Source organism: Bemisia tabaci, chromosome 5 (assembly GCF_918797505.1).
Source record: "Bemisia tabaci chromosome 5, PGI_BMITA_v3".
Lineage (NCBI taxonomy): Eukaryota > Metazoa > Arthropoda > Insecta > Hemiptera > Aleyrodidae > Bemisia > Bemisia tabaci.
In genome coordinates this window covers 21,396,577-21,416,784 of record NC_092797.1, presented here as the reverse complement: position 1 = coordinate 21,416,784, position 20,208 = coordinate 21,396,577, and the positions used below count along the sequence as shown (strand labels likewise).

General features: G+C 42.4%; 1 protein-coding gene across 2 annotated transcripts in view; it reads right to left on the bottom strand.

Annotated features, from left to right (window-relative positions):
• The window catches only part of LOC109036570 (ecdysone receptor), a 289,601-nt gene that overhangs the window by 81,706 nt on the left and 187,687 nt on the right, over positions 1-20,208 (bottom strand). For both annotated transcript variants that reach the window (XM_019050871.2, XM_019050872.2), the window contains one exon: positions 14,954-15,000. The gene's annotated coding sequence lies outside the window, so the exon portion shown is untranslated. The remainder of the gene's footprint in view (positions 1-14,953; positions 15,001-20,208) is intronic.

Below are 20,208 nucleotides of genomic sequence, written 5' to 3'. Positions count from 1 at the left end.
TTAATTTTTAATTTTTATTTCATCCCTTCACAAGATGGTTTTAATTTTTTTAATTTTAGACACAAAGAACGGGGTTTTAGTTTATATTATTCGGTGCACAACATGATGAAAGTAGTTTTCAGTTTCTGCCCTTTTCCGAGCATCGAGTCACATTATTCCACAGGAACCACAAAACACATTAATCCACAGGACGACAATACCGCGTCGCGTTCCGCGTAATCCTGGGCCCATAACCTAATGAGGATAGGTGTTTTGGGTATATTTCGGAGTAGTCATTATTGGAATATGAATTACATATTTTATTGAAAGAAAACAGAGAACGTGGTCCGACGAGGAGATGTATTGGCGAACTAGCTAACAAGGGGAAGGGGCTGCTATACGCAGGTGCTTATCAACATTGAAATAGGACTCGCAGTATGAGTCGCCATAAAGCGACGTTGTCAAGATTATGATTAATTCCAGGGTTCAACAGGAGGAAGGTTGATTTTGAAGTTCACTGAATTTTGAGTTGAACATAGGTGTTTAAGTTTTTTCAAAAAACATTTTTTTCAATTTTGCACCTGCACTTTTATTTACTAAATTTTTTATTTTTCACATAAAAAAAGCTCTCAAAATTGATGAAGTTGAAGCTAAACAATGGTCCGAAATTTACAACTCAGACATCCACGACCATACTCAACACATTACATATTACGAATTAAATAACTTTATGCAGCCGGGAGTATTATCAGTGGAGGTAGAGCATCGCCTTCATACAGGATATCCAGCGGTGGCGGTTTCCGCTGTGATAACCGGGCCCGGCTAGGTTGATGTTAGTTTCATAAAAATAGTAACAACCCGCCGGACCCGATGAGGAAAAAAATTGAGAGGGGTAAACTACAGAGACATTCCGATCGATACAAATATATGCGCATAGTTCTGAACAAAATAAAGTTATTGAGTGATTTCTGGAGGAACGGAGATGTAGATAAAGTGCGATTGTGTGCAGTCTGTAAGTCTAAAACTGATACTCAGGTTTAATATGTGATTTTGTCCGGAAGTTTCAGAATTTTAGGAAAGAAAAAGCACACATAATGTTAAAGTTGAATAATAGCTTAGGCGCAAAAAAATAAAGATAACGGGGTTTTCATGTACCTACTACATTTTCCGATTCCCTAGCTTCCCTCACTTCAATATTTCCGAACACTACGACTTTTCACGACTTTCTCTGCCTGTCCGACTAAACTTTCATTTGGGTTAGGATTCCTTCTAATTAAGCTGACTTCTGCTGAACGCTGCTTCTCTTTTCCAGTCACCGCAAATTCCCTGATTTTCCAGGTTTTCCGGACCGTCAGAAACCCGAATATATGGTACATTTCGTCGTTCTCGGAGGAACATAACTCCATTCCAAGGTTGCCAAATTGGCTGAAACAATTAATTCGTTTCATAAAAATGCACCCCTGCGATTTTTATCTGAAATTTTACTGATCGTTGCATGAAATATAAGGAAAAATCAGTGAAATTTTCAATTAGAAATGCCCAAGATTTTCCTGGTAAAAACGCAATTTGTGAGGGAAAATTTGGCGGCGTTGAATTGTAGTTACGTTATTTCGTGAAGGAAACGACGATTTGCGCAACTTGACCGTTCCTAAATATTAAGTATGTCGTTGAAATATTTTCGCTGATGTTCACGATTCGCGAGCTCCCTGCTGGATGAGCACTGAGCAGGATGCGGCGCCAAAAAGGCAATGATGGGTGGGAGGAGGAGGAGGGGGTGACCGAAGGGCGAGCGGAAGGCGGGTGACACAGTGACCTCATATCATTATTTACGAGTTATAGCCGAATACAGACTCCCTCGACACATAACAACAACAAGTCCCGAATATCTAGGCTTCTTTCGATCCCTGCTACTTCGCCCTTTCATGAATGAACTGGTCCCGGATTTCGCTGATCAACATTGGCGGATCCAGCAAACTGGCATCATTGTCTTTTCTCCATTTAAACCTATGGAAATGTATCGATTCTTGGAGGGGCCAGATGCTCCGACAAGAATCGATTCTTTAGCACGGGTTTAAATGGGGGAAATCCGGTGTTGCCAAATTGCTGGATCCGCCTTTGGTTTGATCAACGAGCTCCTAAGCTGAGATCCAAAATATTCGGTATACTGCCGTGCTATGGAGAAACGTCGCACAGTAGAATGAGCTTTTAGAAGAGGTCGGACATAAAATCTTTGCTTAAATTTCACAATTTCGTTGTTTATTTCGTCACAATTTGAATTTCAGGGGGTGTTTCTGAAATGAAATTTCACAAACAACCAATGGTAAAAGTTTTTAACTTCCTTGTACCGTGCTTTTCAAGCTTTCAAAGTTTCCAAATTTGGTCCAGCCTCTCCCATTGACTCGTTCCACTGAGAGTCTGATGAAAGTTTGGACGTTGCCATACTTCTTCTGACAAAATAAGAATTGGTCGGCCAACTTGTAAATATTTTCCTTTGAATTTGTCCGAGAATTTCACCCTTAATTCCTCAGAACAATGAAAATATTTTTCTCTATGAAGTAAAGTATATATTTCATGGACGAACATTTGGCAGCGTTCGAGAGAACAAATACTGTTCTTCCTAGACGCGAAAGAATACTGCTACTGCAACCGAGTGCACTCGAGAGAGGCAGCAAATTGAATGGAGAGTCTGCCAATGACGCAATAGATGAAAGTTTTCTTAAGTTCCTGGAACAACAGCGGCGGATGCAAACTAAGGAGTCCATCTGTTACTTCACGTCAGTGGCGAAACATGAATGATCGGTTATCGATATTTCCCCATTTGAAGCTACGGTAAAAAATCGTTTATTCAGGTGTTTATTGCGAACACCCTTATCGATCCTTTTCGATAGGTTTAAATGGCCGATCAATCGATATATCACGAGGCACGCCACGCCACTGCTTCACGTATAACTTTTACGGAACTAATTTGTTATTATTCCGAGAAGTATTAGGATAAACTTGCGAGTAAATAATTTGACCCAATTATTTTTGGATGCTTGAACCGTGCAAGTTTTTAAACGGTGCTTCGTAAATAGATTGTTAAAAGTTTGTAATGATTTTCAGAGCTATAGCTTTTGAAACTGTCGATGAGCGAACCTTTATCGTCGTATTTTCATCCAAGGCGTCTATTATTAGCAGGAAACATCGTTGCAACTGATAAGAGTTGCTGGCGAGGGTAAAAAATAAAAGTTCTTGACAATTTTCAAAAATTTTCAGTAGTTTTCCGACAGCCTTGAGCAAGAAACTGCATCCGCGAGAGAGATATCTCGTGCAACATAATTACAACACTTGTCATTTCCCTGGATAAGGTCGTGAAGAGATATAATTATAACACTTCCTAATTTTTCGTAACTTCATCTAGAATACATCTTTTGTAACATCTAGAATTTTAAAAAAAGTTAAATTTTAACAGCGACCGGCAAATTTATGACAAGAACAATGTGAATATTAGTAAAAAAAATTCTCTTCTCGACTTGATGCGTACGTAATTTGTGGAGAAAAAAAGAGCATCTCAGCAGTTTCAAACACCTGCACCTGCACCAACCAAAGTGAAAAACACTCGGTACTGTCAAACGTGTTTCAGGTCTCGTAAGCAAATAAACGCTGACCACCGTTCCCTTTATTTTCTAGAACAGAAAAGTACTCTACGGCGGTTTCATACACCTGCGATTTCCGCAAATAAAAAACACTCAGCATCGTGGCTCATGTCTCTGAGCAAATAAAACGCCGACGCTACAACATTACTGGCTTTCACTTGTGTGCTAATCCCAGCAAAATTGGATGAATTTCTACTCGAAGCACGAGATACGTGAACGAATAATATTTGCTATCACGCGTTCCTTTGATAAGGTAGCAGACATTCAAGGCCTCGGAAAAAAATATCAGCTTCGTCGTCAAGTTGACACCCTGACCTGCCTCTTCATAATTCGGATTGCTTTCATTAAGTTTCTTGGAATTGTGCGAACAGGCACAGGCTCCAATGACCTATTTGCCTTGAATATAAAAAAGGTATCACGGAGAAGCGGGAAAATTTCGTGATAAATTTAAGGTGCCATATTGACAGCTTGTCTAAATCAAAACTAACTGGACCCCTCCACCCCTACCCTCCCCCAAAAAACCCCCATTAAGATGAAAAAATTCAAAGTAAGTGAGATGGATGGAGAGATGGAGACAAAATAATGAAACAGACAAATTCTGAGGTCTGTTTGTGGGTGAATGTCTGCTTTATTCCTCATACGGAAAAGTTTTCCAGTCAAAATTGTAATTTGAATGAGCTGCAAGAGTTTCGTTTGTTTGTGTTTGATCAAGAAAGTAAAGTTGGCTGCGAAAATTCTTATTTTTCTGTAACATTTAATTACTTGGTCTCTATCTCCTGGATGCAAAAAGCCAAATCAATCCGGAGAAAAGAACCATTTTCACAAATAGTTCCTTCTCTACAATCGGTTCCCTCTCGGATTTCATGTTGGTGAAATCATTTCAAAGAGTGGAACCAAGCGTACGATTGGTTCCCTCACAGAGCTCCTGTTAGTTGAGCGAAACCAATTCAGAGGAAGAAACCAAGTACACAATTAGCTCCTTACCTCTCAGATTTGATGTTGGTGTGGTCGAATCAGAAGCACAAATTCCCTCCCAGATTTCTTGTTGCTGAAATCAACTCAAAGAGAGGAACCAAGTGCACGGTTGGTCCTATCCAGTGGCGAGGCGTGATAATCGACTATCAATATTATCCCATTTGAAGCTACAGTAGGTAAAGGACCGATTATTAATGTGTTCCTTGCGAGCACAGTTTTTATCGATCATTTTCCATACGTTTATGTGGCAGATCGATCGATACATCGCAAATCACGCCACTCCACTGGTTCATCATAGATTTCCAATAATCGATGCAGTCAATTTAGAGAGAGGAACCAACCGCTTAGTGTCCACTCCAGGCAACTAAGCCAAAAAAACTTGGCTCTTTTCTGTTGCACTGAATCCATATGGTTCCATGATTTCCGAGCGAAAAGGAAGCGAGAGCTGCACTTCCTGCACCGACGATCATGTTCATTGCAGCGCGATAATACGTGTAACTCTAGAGGCGGTACATTTTCGAGTGCAAGGCTTTGAGGGCCGACCGAACTTGCCGGTTGCCACAAGTGCAGAAGGATGTGGAGCAAGTGACAAGGGCAATCCAGGCTCAGCGCCCCCCTCCGCCCTGACACCCTGCGCCCCTCCCTGCCGACGCCCGCCGCTGTGCTGTGCCGGGCCGGGGTCCCGGTATATGGGTGAATGCCAGGTCGTGCACACTGCACTACACTTTCCCCTCCTTTCACCGCCCCCCCCGCACCGCCGCGTCCGCCCCTCCCGCTCTGCAGGGCCCTTCGACGAGCCTCGCCCTGAGCCCGGATCGATTTGCAGCCATCCGAGGCTCTCTTTAATTTTTCTCTCTTTAAGCTTTATCACCGTGCTCTCTTTCACGTGTCTGGGAGTTGGGATTTTAATTCTGACATTTTATTCGGAATTTAGGACGTTACTTTATCGGAGGATCAGAGCATGAGGAGCTTTCTGGTGCAGCGATGTTGCAAAGTTTCACTGAACCTTCAATGTCATGAATTAATTTTGGATCTCAGATCTCAGAGTACAGGGGACCCTAATCTATTTTGTAGCTTGCATGAAAAAAGTAGAGTACCAAATTTTTTTCCAAAATTTTAAATTGAAGGGAACCGATTTTTCAAAAACAGAGAAAAAATGACGAAAATATGCAAAATCGTGCCAGAGGGGCAAGGTTCAATTTTTAAAAACCCCCCAAAATACGTTGTTATGAATTCGTAACGCTACGCCATAGAGGGTTGATAGTTTTCTTAATTGCAAATTTACTTTCAAAATTCTTCGTTGGTTTTCTTCTCAAAGAACATAAGGAAAATGTATTTCATTTTCTTTATTCTAACGTTTATTGAAATTTTGACCACAACTACATGTATCAAGAAATAAAGAAAATTTGAGAATGAAAACAAACCTTGACTTGGTGGTGCATCATAGCACGCACGGAGCTTGCTGTGGTCGAATCGCTAACATTGGCGGAGCCAGCAAACTGGCAACATTGTCTTTCCTCCGTTTAAACCTATGGAAATATATCGATCCTTGGATGGGTCAGGTGCTCCGATAAGAATCGATTGTTTAGCATAGGTTTAAATAGAGAAAATCCGGTGTTGCCAAATTGCTGGATCCGGCCCTGCTCTCTGATGCAGTGCGTCGTCATTCGATACTTAAGAGCTTAAAAAATAAGCCCGGTGATGAGTTACTTATAGGGGACAGCGGCACACCTCATTTCACAGATCTCATCCGACAAGCCTCAGGCTGAAGATATACCTGCTCCAAGAATCTACGCAGCTAACTTGGAAGTATCCAGAATTCGACGCACCATAATTTCACAGATGAAAACATCCAGGTCCCGACCTGGCCTATCCTGAATCACCGACCGATCTTGAGCCTAACGCAAAAACCCTCGATACTTACTCACAGCGGTGCCACGTTATAAAAAAAAAATACTTTACCAATTGGACGTATTTCTATCAAACGGAACTAAGATTCATCGTGGGAGAAAGGGAGGGATTCTAAAATCCTCGAAAGGAACTCAATTTGCCGCTTATTTCCGTTTAACAGAAATACATCCAATTCTCATGTAAAATATACGTTTGTGTTAGTTATAAAACTTCTTTTTCGGACGAAACTGATCGCGATCCGGCAAAATTGGTTCTCATTGCTGGATCAAATAAAACGGGAGCCCGTCAAAATAGTAGTAGCTTAACAAATGCAAAACTAGTACAGCTAGAAAATGAATTCGCTTCATGTTAAACAAAAACCTTTTTTCGTTCAGATATAACCGAAGTTTTCGGCCACAAGAACCAAATTTTGGTAAGCCGAGGTAAAGTTCAGTTTCTTGTACCAAAACCACAGGTTACTATAGCCGGAAAAATTCTGTGTTCAAGATGTACGAAATTACAAAAAGGGAACATTGTAACATACACAATTGTTAGCAATGATTAAATGGGTAATAATAATGGACAATGATAAAATGAGGTCAGAGATTGCCAACTATAGCCGTCTCATGACACAATATTTTAGAGAATACTTCACGTTCGAAAAAAATTATTTGGGCCATCTCTAACTAGAAAGGAAACGATAGGATCATCTCTTAGCTAAGGGAAAGTTTAGACAGCGTACGTGATTTATACGACCCTGGAAGTTGAGCTTTGGGCACAAACGCATTAGTATAATGTGGTATTGATCTATGAAGGGATAACCGATATCAGTCCAGTAATCCCTTGGAACTAGGACAGCGAGGGATTTGGATTGCAGAATGTTCCAGTCGTAAATGAAACAGCGCTAACGATAAGGTTACTTGGCAACGTGTACGATCGGATGATAGGGGAATAGTAAAGTGCTGCAGCTTTACTCGCATAACTGAGCTATGCGAGAAAACCAGACGACGGATTTTAATTTTCTCGTAAATCAAACAACTAGAACTACGCTTCTTCGTTTCCTCGGCCGCTGCGCTGGATCAAAGATCCGAGACGATAATTTTAGAAAAAGCCGCCTTTTACGACCTCAAGCTAATCAGGAGATCCGATTATGGAGGACTGAGTGGCGAGAAAACTGGAAAATATAAAAAATCGAACTGACCGATGGGCGCAAGACTAGAGATCCTTAAAATTTATACACTGGTTTCACATAATCTGCGAACATATTATTGACAGTGCATAGAGTATTGATTCCTTGGATTGACAAGTCAAGAGCCAAGGACTGATACACAGAGAAAAATTTTCCGATTGATAATTTCATCATTGGATTTCTTTTTGAGACAAACGAAATTCCTGTTGCCCCGATTGAATTCTTGTAATGACCTCAGAGTCAGAATCTCATCGAGACAGGAAAAACAATTTGGAACATCTTATTTTTCGTAGAAACGAAGTTCTTTAATTAACAAAAAAGAAAGGTAACGTTTTTGTATTTCAAGCCCACTCTCACATTCCTATATCCTCGTTTCGATTTCTTCGATTTCTGGCACAAAATCGGCCATTCGTCAACCGGGGAGCAAGTCTTCGGCTTTTAAAGTACCATGTAAATTATAATTCATAGTACTGTAGTAGTATTTTTAGTGACTATAGCCACGTTCGTTCATGCAAAGTTTAAATCGAGCAATTAATGCACCGGTGAAGTGGTAGGGTTTATTATTTTCGCGAGCGGTATTTTTGCTCTGGAAAACATACAGTGTAATGTCCTGTTGCGTACACTTGCGTAAATATTTGACCCAGAAGTTACTTCCCTAAAATAATATCGGTTAGGTATATTTACCTACTGGTTAAGCTTTAGTGTTTTTTTTTGGGGGCTAGTAATGTGACCGTAAGCATACAATACATGAAGTAGTTGAATCACCTCTAAAAGAGCTAGAATTGAACGCGAGTTTTCTACCCTCCAGTCCTCTATTTGCAATAAATGCACGGAGAAGCATCAATTTAATGAGCCACTAAAACAGTAGTTACGTCGGCGAAACGGCTCTTGTCTGCTGCAAGTAAAACCCGAGTGGGGATGGCTCGTTAAATAATGACGACACGAGCAAGTCGATTTTCGGTCGTCCGCGCACGATTTCATGCAGATATCTCAATATTTATGGCTTTTAGTCATAATTGGACGCATTTTCATGGAAAGGTATCAACCGATGAATTTTCCACTTAAAGGTCCTGCGGGTGACAATTCTACATTAATATTCAGAAAAGCCACCCGGTTAATTTCCTGGATTTTTCATTCTAAAATTTTATCGAAGTTTTCTCCCGTAAGATATTTTGATAATCATGCTGCGTTCCTCAATTTCTCCGTGTGTTAGGTACGAACAATTTTCAACGATGAAAGTAATTGAGAGACATAATTGGACTGTATTTTGCAATTAGGAACTATACATTCTGGCTCTTCTGGAAAAACACTTATATGCATAGGGAAACTGATGGCACATACGTTGTTTTTAAACCTGGCTAGAATTTATAGTTCCAAATTGCAAAATGTAGTCCAATTGTCCTAAGTTCAACACCCATACGATGTGCATGAATCGTCGTTTCCCAGACAGAAAAACGCAACTTCATTCCAAAGTTGCAAAATTGACACAAACCATTCTCTTTCTTTACAAGGACATTGCCAAGCAACTTCTGTCCAATATGTTGCTAATTTAGGCGCGCAGAGAAAAGAAAAACTATTAATTTTTCCAGCCAGGAAAACCTAACGGTCTCCGCGTAGAATGTACAATCCGCGAGTGGAAATTTGGCAACATGCAGGTGCAATTACGTTCTTTCGTCTGAAATACGCGCATCTGCCGTCGCATTTGACGGATCGCAAAACCGTGAGTCTCGTGCCGAGCGAACAAGAGCGGGTTGCGTTTCCGGGGAAGACAAAGAAAAATCAGGAATTTTTCCAGTCAGGAAAAGTCAACAGTCTCCGCGTAGAATATACAATTTGCGAGTGGAAATTTGGCAACGTTCAAGTGCAGTTACATTGTTTTGTCTGAAATACGCGCATCTGCCCTTCGCATTCGACGGATCGCAAAACCGTGAGTCTCGCGCCGAGCGAAGAAGAGCGGGTTGCGTTTCCGGGGAAGGCAGGCTCGGAACTTGGAACCCCCTCGGGGATTAGCCTGCGTAAGTCGATCTTGAAACCTCGTAAACGTAATGGTAAATAGGTTAGGTTGCCCGAGAGGGGGGAGGGGGCGCGGGGATGTAGGATTGCAGCCGGCAGCGAGGCGGGTGATCGATATTGACACTAGACAGGCCGATGGAAAAAGGGTAGGTGACAGGCGATGGGGTACGCCGACGAGGGGGAGGGCCGGGGGCGGGAGAAAGGGCATGGTAAACTTTCCTGGCGGCTCCGAGCGAGGCGAGGGTGAAGGAAAAGTGCACGGAGATTGCAGTGCAATACTAGTCGGAGCGGGGAGGGCAGGGGGCTGACCTCATACCGCACTCCCGCACAGAGGTACAAAATCGGTAAAGTGTGGAAAGCTGGTGATTCCTTCGTATAATGCTTCTTGAATAACATCGCATCTTAATTAAAGTAGTAAGTAATAAAACCGGTAGAAGCAGAAGGGATGCCTATAGTTTGTCGATTTATCAGCCCGAGAAAAGCACGAAAAAGTGAGATTGGCGACCGCGACGAAACCGACCAATCACATACCTCCATTACATCTCAGTCTTGTCGTGTCCAGTCCAATAGACAAAAACAAAATTTCAACAATCAGGCTGTAGAAGGTTAAACAAACATGATTTAAAGGAGTTCTCAAACAAAATTTGCTGTTGAAAACCTCCAACCCATTCTGGAAAACAAATACAGGCGACCACACAATTTTTCCCTGACTTTTCCAGGTTTCCTCGACTTTTGAAAATTCTTTGATATTTCCTGGTTTGTCTTGATTGTGGCAACTCTGTTTAACGTATGCTAGCTCTACAGAGAGACGATTTCTATACTTTTAGAATTCCAATTTCTCATCAATTTACCATACGGGTGCCCGGCTTTAATTCTGACTCCGATTTGCAATTTTTCTCCGTTGGGAGCCTATCGAAAGCACTGAGCGACTGATTCACCAGTCCAGTCACTGCTCTCGCCCTCCCCCCTCCCCGTTCCCCTCTCGAGCACTTCCCTCCAAGCTGAGGTATCGTGAATAATGTAGAATCCGTACAACTTGGACTCAAAAATCGATGCAAGCAAGCGATTCAATGAGTGACGAGTGACTGCATGACCGCTCTTGCTAATTTCCCTTGTCTAGTTCATACTCAGAGCTCTTCCGAATTACGATCGCAAACCAAGACTTTAATTTTCATTTTTATTTCAGGTCATCTCTAAGTTTGTGCATCATTTAGCGCCAATGCATACACAAAAATAAAGTCTCGGGAGAACAGATATACAGCAAGTAAACATTAGTTTTCCACCTACACTGAGAGACATATCTGTGTTCTTAAGTTACTCTTTCGATATATGTAGGAAGCAAATCACAAATCAACCCAAATTTTGTGTTGATTTTGGTGCAGTCTGCGGTGAATTCAGCAGAGAAATCAACGGGAAACTCCAGAATCAACCAATTACCGAAGGCTCATAGGTTATTCTGTGTTCCGCATTCAATACTAACCATTCGTTCATGTTACATAGGTTGTCCCAAAAGTACTGCACGTTTTTTTTTTTTGGACGAACGGTAGCAGATATCAAAATGCGGTTTGTGTAGTCTTAAAGACAGAGCAATTACCGATAAAACAACACAAATCCGAGCTCTCTAAGTCAAAAAATGACCAAGTTACAGGGTTTTGAAAATGGCTTCCAGAGGGGACCCCTACGGAAATTTTAGCTTCTTTTCCGGGAAAAAAACAAAGAGTTGATTGTTTTTTTTTTTAGACGAACGGTAGCAGATATCAAAATGCGGTTTGTGTAGTCTTAAAGACCGGCCAATTACCGATAAAACAAGACAAATCCAAGCTCTCTAAGTCAAAAAATGACCAAGTTACAGTGTTTTGAAAATGACTTGTAGAGGTGACCCCTCCAGGATTTTTAGCTTCTTTTCTGGAAAAAACAAAGATTTGATTAATCAAAAATTCTACAGAGAAATCATCGCGATCGAATGAAGTTGGCAACATGATATCAGCCCAGACCTTGCACCCTGCGATTTTTGGTTATTCCCTACGCTGAAAAAGGGCTTAAGAGGCAGGAAATTGAACTCCATCAACGAGATAAAAAGAGCTGTTGAAACTTTCTTGAAGAACATCAGGCAAGAAGAATTCGAAAAAACATGTTTGAAGAAGTGGGAAGAACGGTTGCGGCGCTGTGTGGCAAGCGATGGAAGGTATTTTGAGAAGGAAACCAGTGTCCAGTCGTCAAGTGAAGAGGATTAAATGCCAGTAATCTTGGTAAGATTGTGTAAAATTGATTTAATAAAACCAATTGATCTTGAATCTTTAAATCTTTGTTTTTTTTCCAGAAAAGAAGCTAAAATTTCCGTAGGGGTCCCCTCTGGAAGCCATTTTCAAAACCCTGTAACTTGGTCATTTTTTGACTTAGAGAGCTCGGATTTGTGTTGTTTTATCGGTAATTGCTCTGTCTTTAAGACTACACAAACCGCATTTTGATATCTGCTACCGTTCGTCCAAAAAAAAAAAAACGTGCAGTACTTTTGGGACAACCTATGTATTTTGTCTCTGTGAGTAAGTATAGTATGGTGTCCATCCGTCCATTTTTAAGTTGCTGATGTTTCATTCGGATAGACGTTTGACCAACCATCAGGCTCCTTGTGGTATCCATAAGTTTCAATACAACTTTTGGGAATGGAGCTTTTGCAAGACCAAACTCAAGAAATGTACCTTTCCCTTTCCACGTACCATAGGGATTAAAAACATCGGTGGGGCGTGACGTGCTTTGCGATATATCGATTGATCTGCGATTTGAACCTATGAAAAAGGATCGATGAACAGGGTGTTCGCAACGAACACCTTAATAATCGGTAATCGGTCTTTCACCATAGCTTCAAATGGGGAAATATCTATAATCGATCATTCAAGCTTCGCCGCTGAAAAACATCCATCTGTCGATCCCTTAATTAATCATTGTAAATGAAAAACATAGTTGAGGATACTCTGCTGCTTTCGACACGGCCGGATTCACCTAGTTGCCGCCCATGGGCCGCCTGTATTTTGCCCCTCCCTTCTCATTCGTTTTGAAACTCGATAAAAACAATCAAATGAACGTGCCAGCGGGGGAGGGGTGCATAAGACGCATTTACTCGTGTTGGACACATTTTTTGGGAAAGCCCTGTTAACACTACTAGCAAAAGTTCACGGAACTTTGCGCGAAAGTTAAGTCTCGTAAACCTATCTCTGTGTGGACAAGGTCTACCATTCATAAGAAATGGACGAAAACATTATGAAATAATGAACATGAATGTGGTTTAATGATATTAACTTCCGCCGTCCCGCCGCGCAGACCGCATTGTGTTGGACGCAATGCGTGAGGTATTCACGCAGTCTTGTAGGCGCCATGCGTTGCATGCTGACCGCACTGTGTTTGGCGCAATGCGTGAAGTATTCATGTACTCTTGTAGGCGCTATCCGTTTCACGCTGACCGCAATGAACGCAACGACCGCACTGTGTTTGATGCAATGCGTGAAGTATTCGTGCAGTCTTGTAGGCGCTATTATGTGTTACATGCCGATCGCCGCGTCGAGGGCTTCTCCTTTTCATCTCAAGTCCTCGTTGTCATTTCTCTCCAAGTCCCGCCGTTCTAGGCCAAATTGCGTGTTTGGTTTCTTTCGTAACTTGACTTATTGAGGGTGCTGTCTCTCGTATCACTAAGAGACGACAAAATTCGAAATTACTATACTCTCAGGAAATGAGAGATTTTGTCGCCTTTTCTCGTTTGTAATTTTGTTTTTATAAATCCGATTTTTTTTTATACCTACACTTTAAAAAATTGCAAATTTTTGCCGCTCCTTAGATTTGCCGCCATGGGCCACCCACTTAATCCGGCCCTGGCTTTCGATCGAATTGACGCGTGCACTTGCGTAGAGGGGAGCTTACAAGTTGGCGACACTGAACTTCACCCATTTAAATGCATGTAAAACAATCGATTTCTGTCAAGGAGGATTGCATCACCTAGGATCTATTATTTTGGATCCATTTGAAGAGGAATATCAGCATTGCGAACTAGCGCAGTATGATGGTTCGGCCGATGCGTCCAGTAGCCCACCCCGCGAATTACTCCGGAAATCCACAATATTTATAGTCGGTCGGAACTGCGGAAAAGTTGGGAGCGGGACCAAACCGTGCAGCAGACGGTGCAGACCAAACAAAATAGACATCAGTCGAAAGGGGGAGGAAACGCCAGAAGGCGGGATGGTTTTTGTTTTGGCTCGACGGGAATTCAAGAAGCAGTGCGCCCAGTGCGGCCGAGACGGTCATAAAACGAGGCGGGAGGAGGGGAAAGGAGGGAAGGAGGGGAGGCAAAAAACTGCACATTGCACATACATGCAGAATGGGTTGGAGGAAAGTCTGTGCTCCGACAAACGCGATTCCGTGTTGCCGTTTCGACGATGAAATCGTGATGAATCGCAAGGGGGTTGGTGATTCCGGGGCCAAAAACGGCAAGGCAGACACGATTGCATGCCAAGTTTAGGAGATACGTTTCGGGAAAATGGGGTCACAATATCGTCTCGTCGCGTCCGGAGAGGGGCATTGTGATGGGGGCATCTCGGAACGAAGGAAACGTTCGCGGTTCGTCTATTCGCTCGCGAAGACAAGCGTGTCACCGAATTCACCAGAACTATAGACAGGGATCACGTCGGGAATGGCGCGGCTCTTCATGAGCTCAAAATAACTGGGGTTTCCCCTCTAGGGTCCCCGGTGTTATATTCTCATCTTATCCCCCTTTTTTTCTCACGTCTGAAAGCGACTGGATTTCAGCCGCTCTGGCTACGACCCATCTGCAATGCTCCTATTAACAATGCGTCGGAAACAACGGTTTTTACACACGCATTTTCATAGAATATGTAACAAATTTTGTAGAGACTTTTTCTTACCGATTTTTCTAGCACAGCTTAGTTGAAAATATCGCGGTAAGAAAAAGTTTCCACAAAATTTGATAAAGTATGACCGATAAAGTTAACAAAAGATGTGAAATATGTAACGTTAAAATATGATTATTTTACCACCTCCGTCGTTATAACGCACTTGTACTGAGAGTGCGTAACCTCCATAAATGAAAAAAAAACGAGACGTTCCCTCTAAACTCCCTCCCGTCCAAAAAAAGTACAAAAATTACGAAGGAGCTTGAGTATTTTCTTCCTCTTCTTAATTGTGAAAAAAATAAAGATGGGCAAAATTGACAGAAAGGGCCGAGAGTAAAACAGAATATTCAGTTTTTAATATACGTCAAACTTACGTTGTTATTCTGGATGAACTGGTGCTTGTCTAACTCTTGACACTGATCTGAAACAAAAATAAGTAGAAAATATTTGTTACTATTTCGAAACGATTTCAAAAGCACATGTTGCGAGTATGATATACATATAAAAAAGGAGGAAGAAAAAATCTACAGAGAGGAGCAGAACTTTCGCGAAACACACCCGAATAGGAATGAGTATAGTTGAATTGAAACGCACTTAGCGCAAGAAATTCGTGGTTGCAATAGACAAAGGAGGTAAATAGTAGACTAATTAACGGCAATCCCCGATAGACCCTTCGGTTAGTCCATTATTTTCCCCCTTATAGTCGATGACAACTATCCGTTCCAACGAAAAGGATCGTTCCATATTCCCTATGTCTTTTTTGTCTATAGCTTTGTCTAACAATTTCAATAATCAGCCCGCTGCAGCTGGTTGGCTACCCGCTACCTTTCCCCAACTTTGAGCTGGGGTATTAACAAGGCTTTCCAAACATGTCTGCCGTTCGATTCTCACACTTTCCTGACCTGGAGTCAAAGCAAAGCGACAAACGATATCAGACGAGTGCACTGCGAAATCAAACGACGAGTAAAACGAAAGGGGATAAAAATAGGAGAGACAGGCATGATTAGCTCAAAAGAGATGGGCGGTGCCGACGGAGATGGACTGGAGTGAACCCGTCCTTACGCGAAAGCACAGCACAACGACCGAAGCGAGAATCGATTAGTCGAATCGAAAATATTGGCCGATCGAACGGAACGGAACGCAGAGCGGCAGAATCAATTTCCCATCCGGACCAATTACCGAGGTCGAACAATTGGACGTATAATGCTGAAAGGAACTACGTGCATAGGGTTCGCTTGAGACATGGATCCTTTTGACATAAATCCGTCCAATTCAAAAAAGACCGAATTAAAAAGCGTAATCGAAGAACGAGGCGAAGAATGAGAAGTGGGAGGCAACGAAGGAGAAGGTAGCGACGCACAGTGGCTCGAGGCAATTAGAGAGGTTGGACATGAAATTTTTAACAAAAACTGCAAATTGTGATGTCTAATTCGTCACAATTTAAATTTTTGGGAGTTTTTCTAGAAGATAATTTCACGAGAAAACCAATGGACTCACTTTTATAACCTCAAAATTTTGTATAAATAGAGTTTTAAGCTTTCAAAGTTTCCAAATTTTGTCCGATCTCTCCTATTAACTCGATCCACCGTGCGACGCTCCGATCGCTCACACATGAAACGCGCGCATACGCGGAGAAGCGAGATTAATCGCAATGACCTCTTGATAACAAAAAGAGGTAATTACGATTCAAGGTTAAAAGATAAATGTTTTCATCCAAGTTCCATTGCCCTATATAATTGACTCCGATTGGCTCCCGGCTCCCGGCGCGGTCGCCGTGCTGTGTTGTCGTCCTATGAAAAACAGCCGTATGTACATTCGAACGTTGCAAAATTTCCTCCGCCGCAATATTAATTTACGAGAAAACGTATCCAGCGCTCCCATTCCATGCCCGTCAAAAGTTCCGGGATTCGGAACTTTTTTGTTCCAATGTATCCCACAATATGGCCGTCAAAAGTTCCGAGATTCCTTTTAGATTTTATCATAAGTTCCGAGAAAGTTCCGGAAAATGCAAAAGATCCGGAACATTTCGGAAATTTCAAGAGTTCCGGGGAAAATCTCAAAATTTCCGGAATTTGGAACTAGTTCCGGGAAATGGAAGCACTCTGAACGTATCAATGAATTCATTTTAAAATTAAAGACACGCTAGATGAATTATAGATAAAGTTCAGCAAAACATTCATTGAGAAATAAAATTCGATTTTTATCGACGGAAAATTTGCATCATCTGAAGGTTCATACGGTGTTTTTGCGCAGCACAGCAGCGTGGCTCACCGCTCGGCGCTCGCTCTGTCATTTTGACAGCAGGTGAAAATAAATGATGCGCTGAAAGACAGCTTAACGATGATCGATAGACATCGTGATTGGAAACGAAAAAGAATCAACACCTCGGAGCCCTTGGATCAATATTTGGCGAAGAAAAGAATGCAATAGGAACACGGCAAGAATAAAGTTAGGCCGCAAAAAAGTACTCAACGCCACACAGGAAAAGAGGGTGTGCTGTGAGGTTTTTTCAGCATAACAGACGCGGTGACAAGATAGTCCAGTTTCGGTAGGAATCCTTAAAATTTTAGAAATGCAAAATAAGAACATGATGTTAGGTTGCACTAAACAGAGTGCTCAACTCCACGTGGGATAAGAGAATCTGTGAGGCTTTTTCAGTATAAACAAGTATGTAATCCCTTACGTTCTTTATTCGCACGGCTACTATTTTTCATACACGGTAACGCGGTGACAGGATAGTCCAGTTCAAATAGGAATCCCTAAAATTTCAGTAATGAAACAGCGTTAAGCGAGATCTTCACCAAAAAAAATTCATCTTGGCATAATTCCGTGGGTAGTGCGTGATTAGACGAGTTTTGAGAGTCACGATCGATTATTCTTCTTCGTCAACAGCTCTTCAAATCGTTCATATATAGACGATTTGCAAGAAATTCGCAAAGGGGAACGAAGAGGTTGCGGGACTTCTAGAAAGAGCGCAATCCTGCAGTTCTCAGATCTGAGACAGCAATTAATAACTCGAGCACTATGAAGGATTCTGAGGGACGGGGGGATGAAGGGGGGGGGGTGCAGGGGCACGATTCAAATTGCAGCAGCAAATAGTGAGTTGCACCCAGCTATAATGCCAAGTGGATTACATTTTGCAATAAGGAACCACTATCTCTAGCTCTTCCATAAAAGCACGTATCTGCATAGGGAAATCAATGGCATATATGTTGTTTCTAAAATGAGCCAGAAATAATGGTTCCTTATTGCAAAATGTAATCCAAGTGGGACACATCCGGAGGAGGAATTTTTTTGGAAAAGGATGTTCATCAAGATGCTCGAATTTCGTTATTGCGCTGTTGCAGGAGAACTGCTAAGAATGAGCGTGGAGTACCGTAAATAGAACTTTTAATCAGCTAATATCATGCTAAAAACGAACGATCCCAGTCAAACTGCTGCAAGCAACTATTACTGCTCCTGAGTCGCTCAAATTGTATTATCTGTTATTGAAGGCGCACTGACTGGCAGAGTACGGAACATCGTAAACAAGAACTTTTCAAGTTTTTAGTTTAACCGAACATGTTTTACAGCTGATGAAGATTTGAGGTCGAGAAAAAGTATTTCCAATGAAAAATAGACGTGCATAGTGCGGGGTCTTCAAAATACAGGGTGTCCCAGGAGTAAGTGCGAATATTGAAGGAGTTGATTCGTTGGGTAAAAAAAGACGTTTCTGTGGTATAACTTTCTTCCAAACACGCTTTCTCTGGGAGCCACGGCCCCCCGAAGTTGGAGCAAAAAAATCATCTTTTTAACACTGTGACAATGTTTATGAACAAATATTAATGAAAATCGGTATCTGGGGATAATTTTTAGTGCTCTTTTTATTGCTGACCTCCAAAAAAGGGAAAACTCATTTTGCGGTGAGGGGAGGTTTCGACGTTACCTCTAATTAGATTCAGCGTTGAAATATATTGAGAAAATGTCACCTGCTTTTTTCCGCTATTACTCATCGTCTTTTTAGATAATAAGGACTAATACGGGATAATATAGGGGATTATATGGGGATAATGGGGCCCCTAGGGAAAGCGTTTTTGGAAAAAAAAATATACCACAAAAACGTCCTTTCTGGACCCAAAGAATCGACGCCTTCAATATTCGTACTTCTTAATATTGGGGCACCCTGCATACGTCTCTTTTCGCGAAGTGGCCGGAGACCTAGCAGAAGCGGCAGCGGCGCTCTGCAGGTTGGGCTATACTGCGGCGCGGGCCGGGGCCGCACTCGGCAGAACAGAACAGCACTTCACCATCATCGTGTCATCGCGTCTCGCTCCCGTCTCAGCGTCCCGACGAGTGCGATGACTAGGACGACGACATGGACGTCTGTACGTGCAGACGGAGCCGAGAACGACAACGCAACGACATTCAAATAAAAATAAACTTCCGAATAAAACGCCGCCACGAGGGGCACCCAACGTCACTGCGCGCCTCGCCGCTCCGCCCCGCCGCTCCCGGGCTGAAATTGCACGCCTTAGCAATCGTCTCGGAGTTAGCTCCCCAAGTCGACTCCTCCTTCCCCTCTCCCCTCTATGGACGATTCGCGAAAGCTTGCTCATACCGAGATTCTTACACTAGGAATCACGCACCAAAATTGGAGACGCTTGAGAGAAAACGTCAATTCTCTGGATGTTCCGGGAACAAACTAAACTTCATCTTTTAAAGACAGAGAAAGATGAAATATTGATGGAAAAAGCGATAGACGAAAAATAAAAAGAGAGAAAGGAGCGATTCTATTGGTGGAAGCGGATGGTTGCAATGGATAAAGGACGTAAGTAATAGACCAACTAAGGGCAATCCACGAGAAACCCATTGTTGGGCCGCGTCAAGCAGAAAGGAACCAAGCCACATCATCTATTGCCAAATTCAACTAGGCAGTTTGATTTTTTATATGAAAATGGTTATGCGTATTTTCGTGCACATTTCAGCAAATTTTCTAAAGAATCCGCACAAACATCCTCTGGTAAAAACATTGAATTGCCAAGTTAAAGGCAATAGCTGATGTGGCTTGGTTCCTTTCTGCTAAACGCGGCCCAATTAGCCCACCACTCTCCCTCTCAGACCTGACCACCCGTTTCAACCAATGAGAGCACTCCATTTTCTTGTTATCTCCTTTGTCTATCAATTTCAGTTATCAGCCCGCAGCTCCAAGCATAGCATAAAAAGCACCTGATGGAAGCATCCACAGACTCTTGCGGCGACGAGCGGAAAAAAATGAGCTAAGTTTACAGTATTGATAGTGGCAGTAGTGGTTAGTAGTGGTATTAATAGTGGTGGCGTGAGAGGTGGCGATGGTGGCTCAAGGTAAGGAGCTGAGACAGCTATAATGAACAAGCTGGCTGGAGTTGAGTCTGTTGCCTGCTGGTAGGGCTGACACGCGTGCAGCGGCAGACGAGGAAGCAGTCGACTAATAATTACAGGTGTCGACGGACAACTGCAGTTATGACGCAACGAACCAACATCATCGGCAGAGGCACCGACAACAACTTTCATCTTCGATTCCACGCCTGCAACGCGCAGCGCCGAACGCTATGCCCATGCGCGCTGCAGTCTGCACAAGTGCACAACCTCGTCGCGCCGCACCGGCCGCATC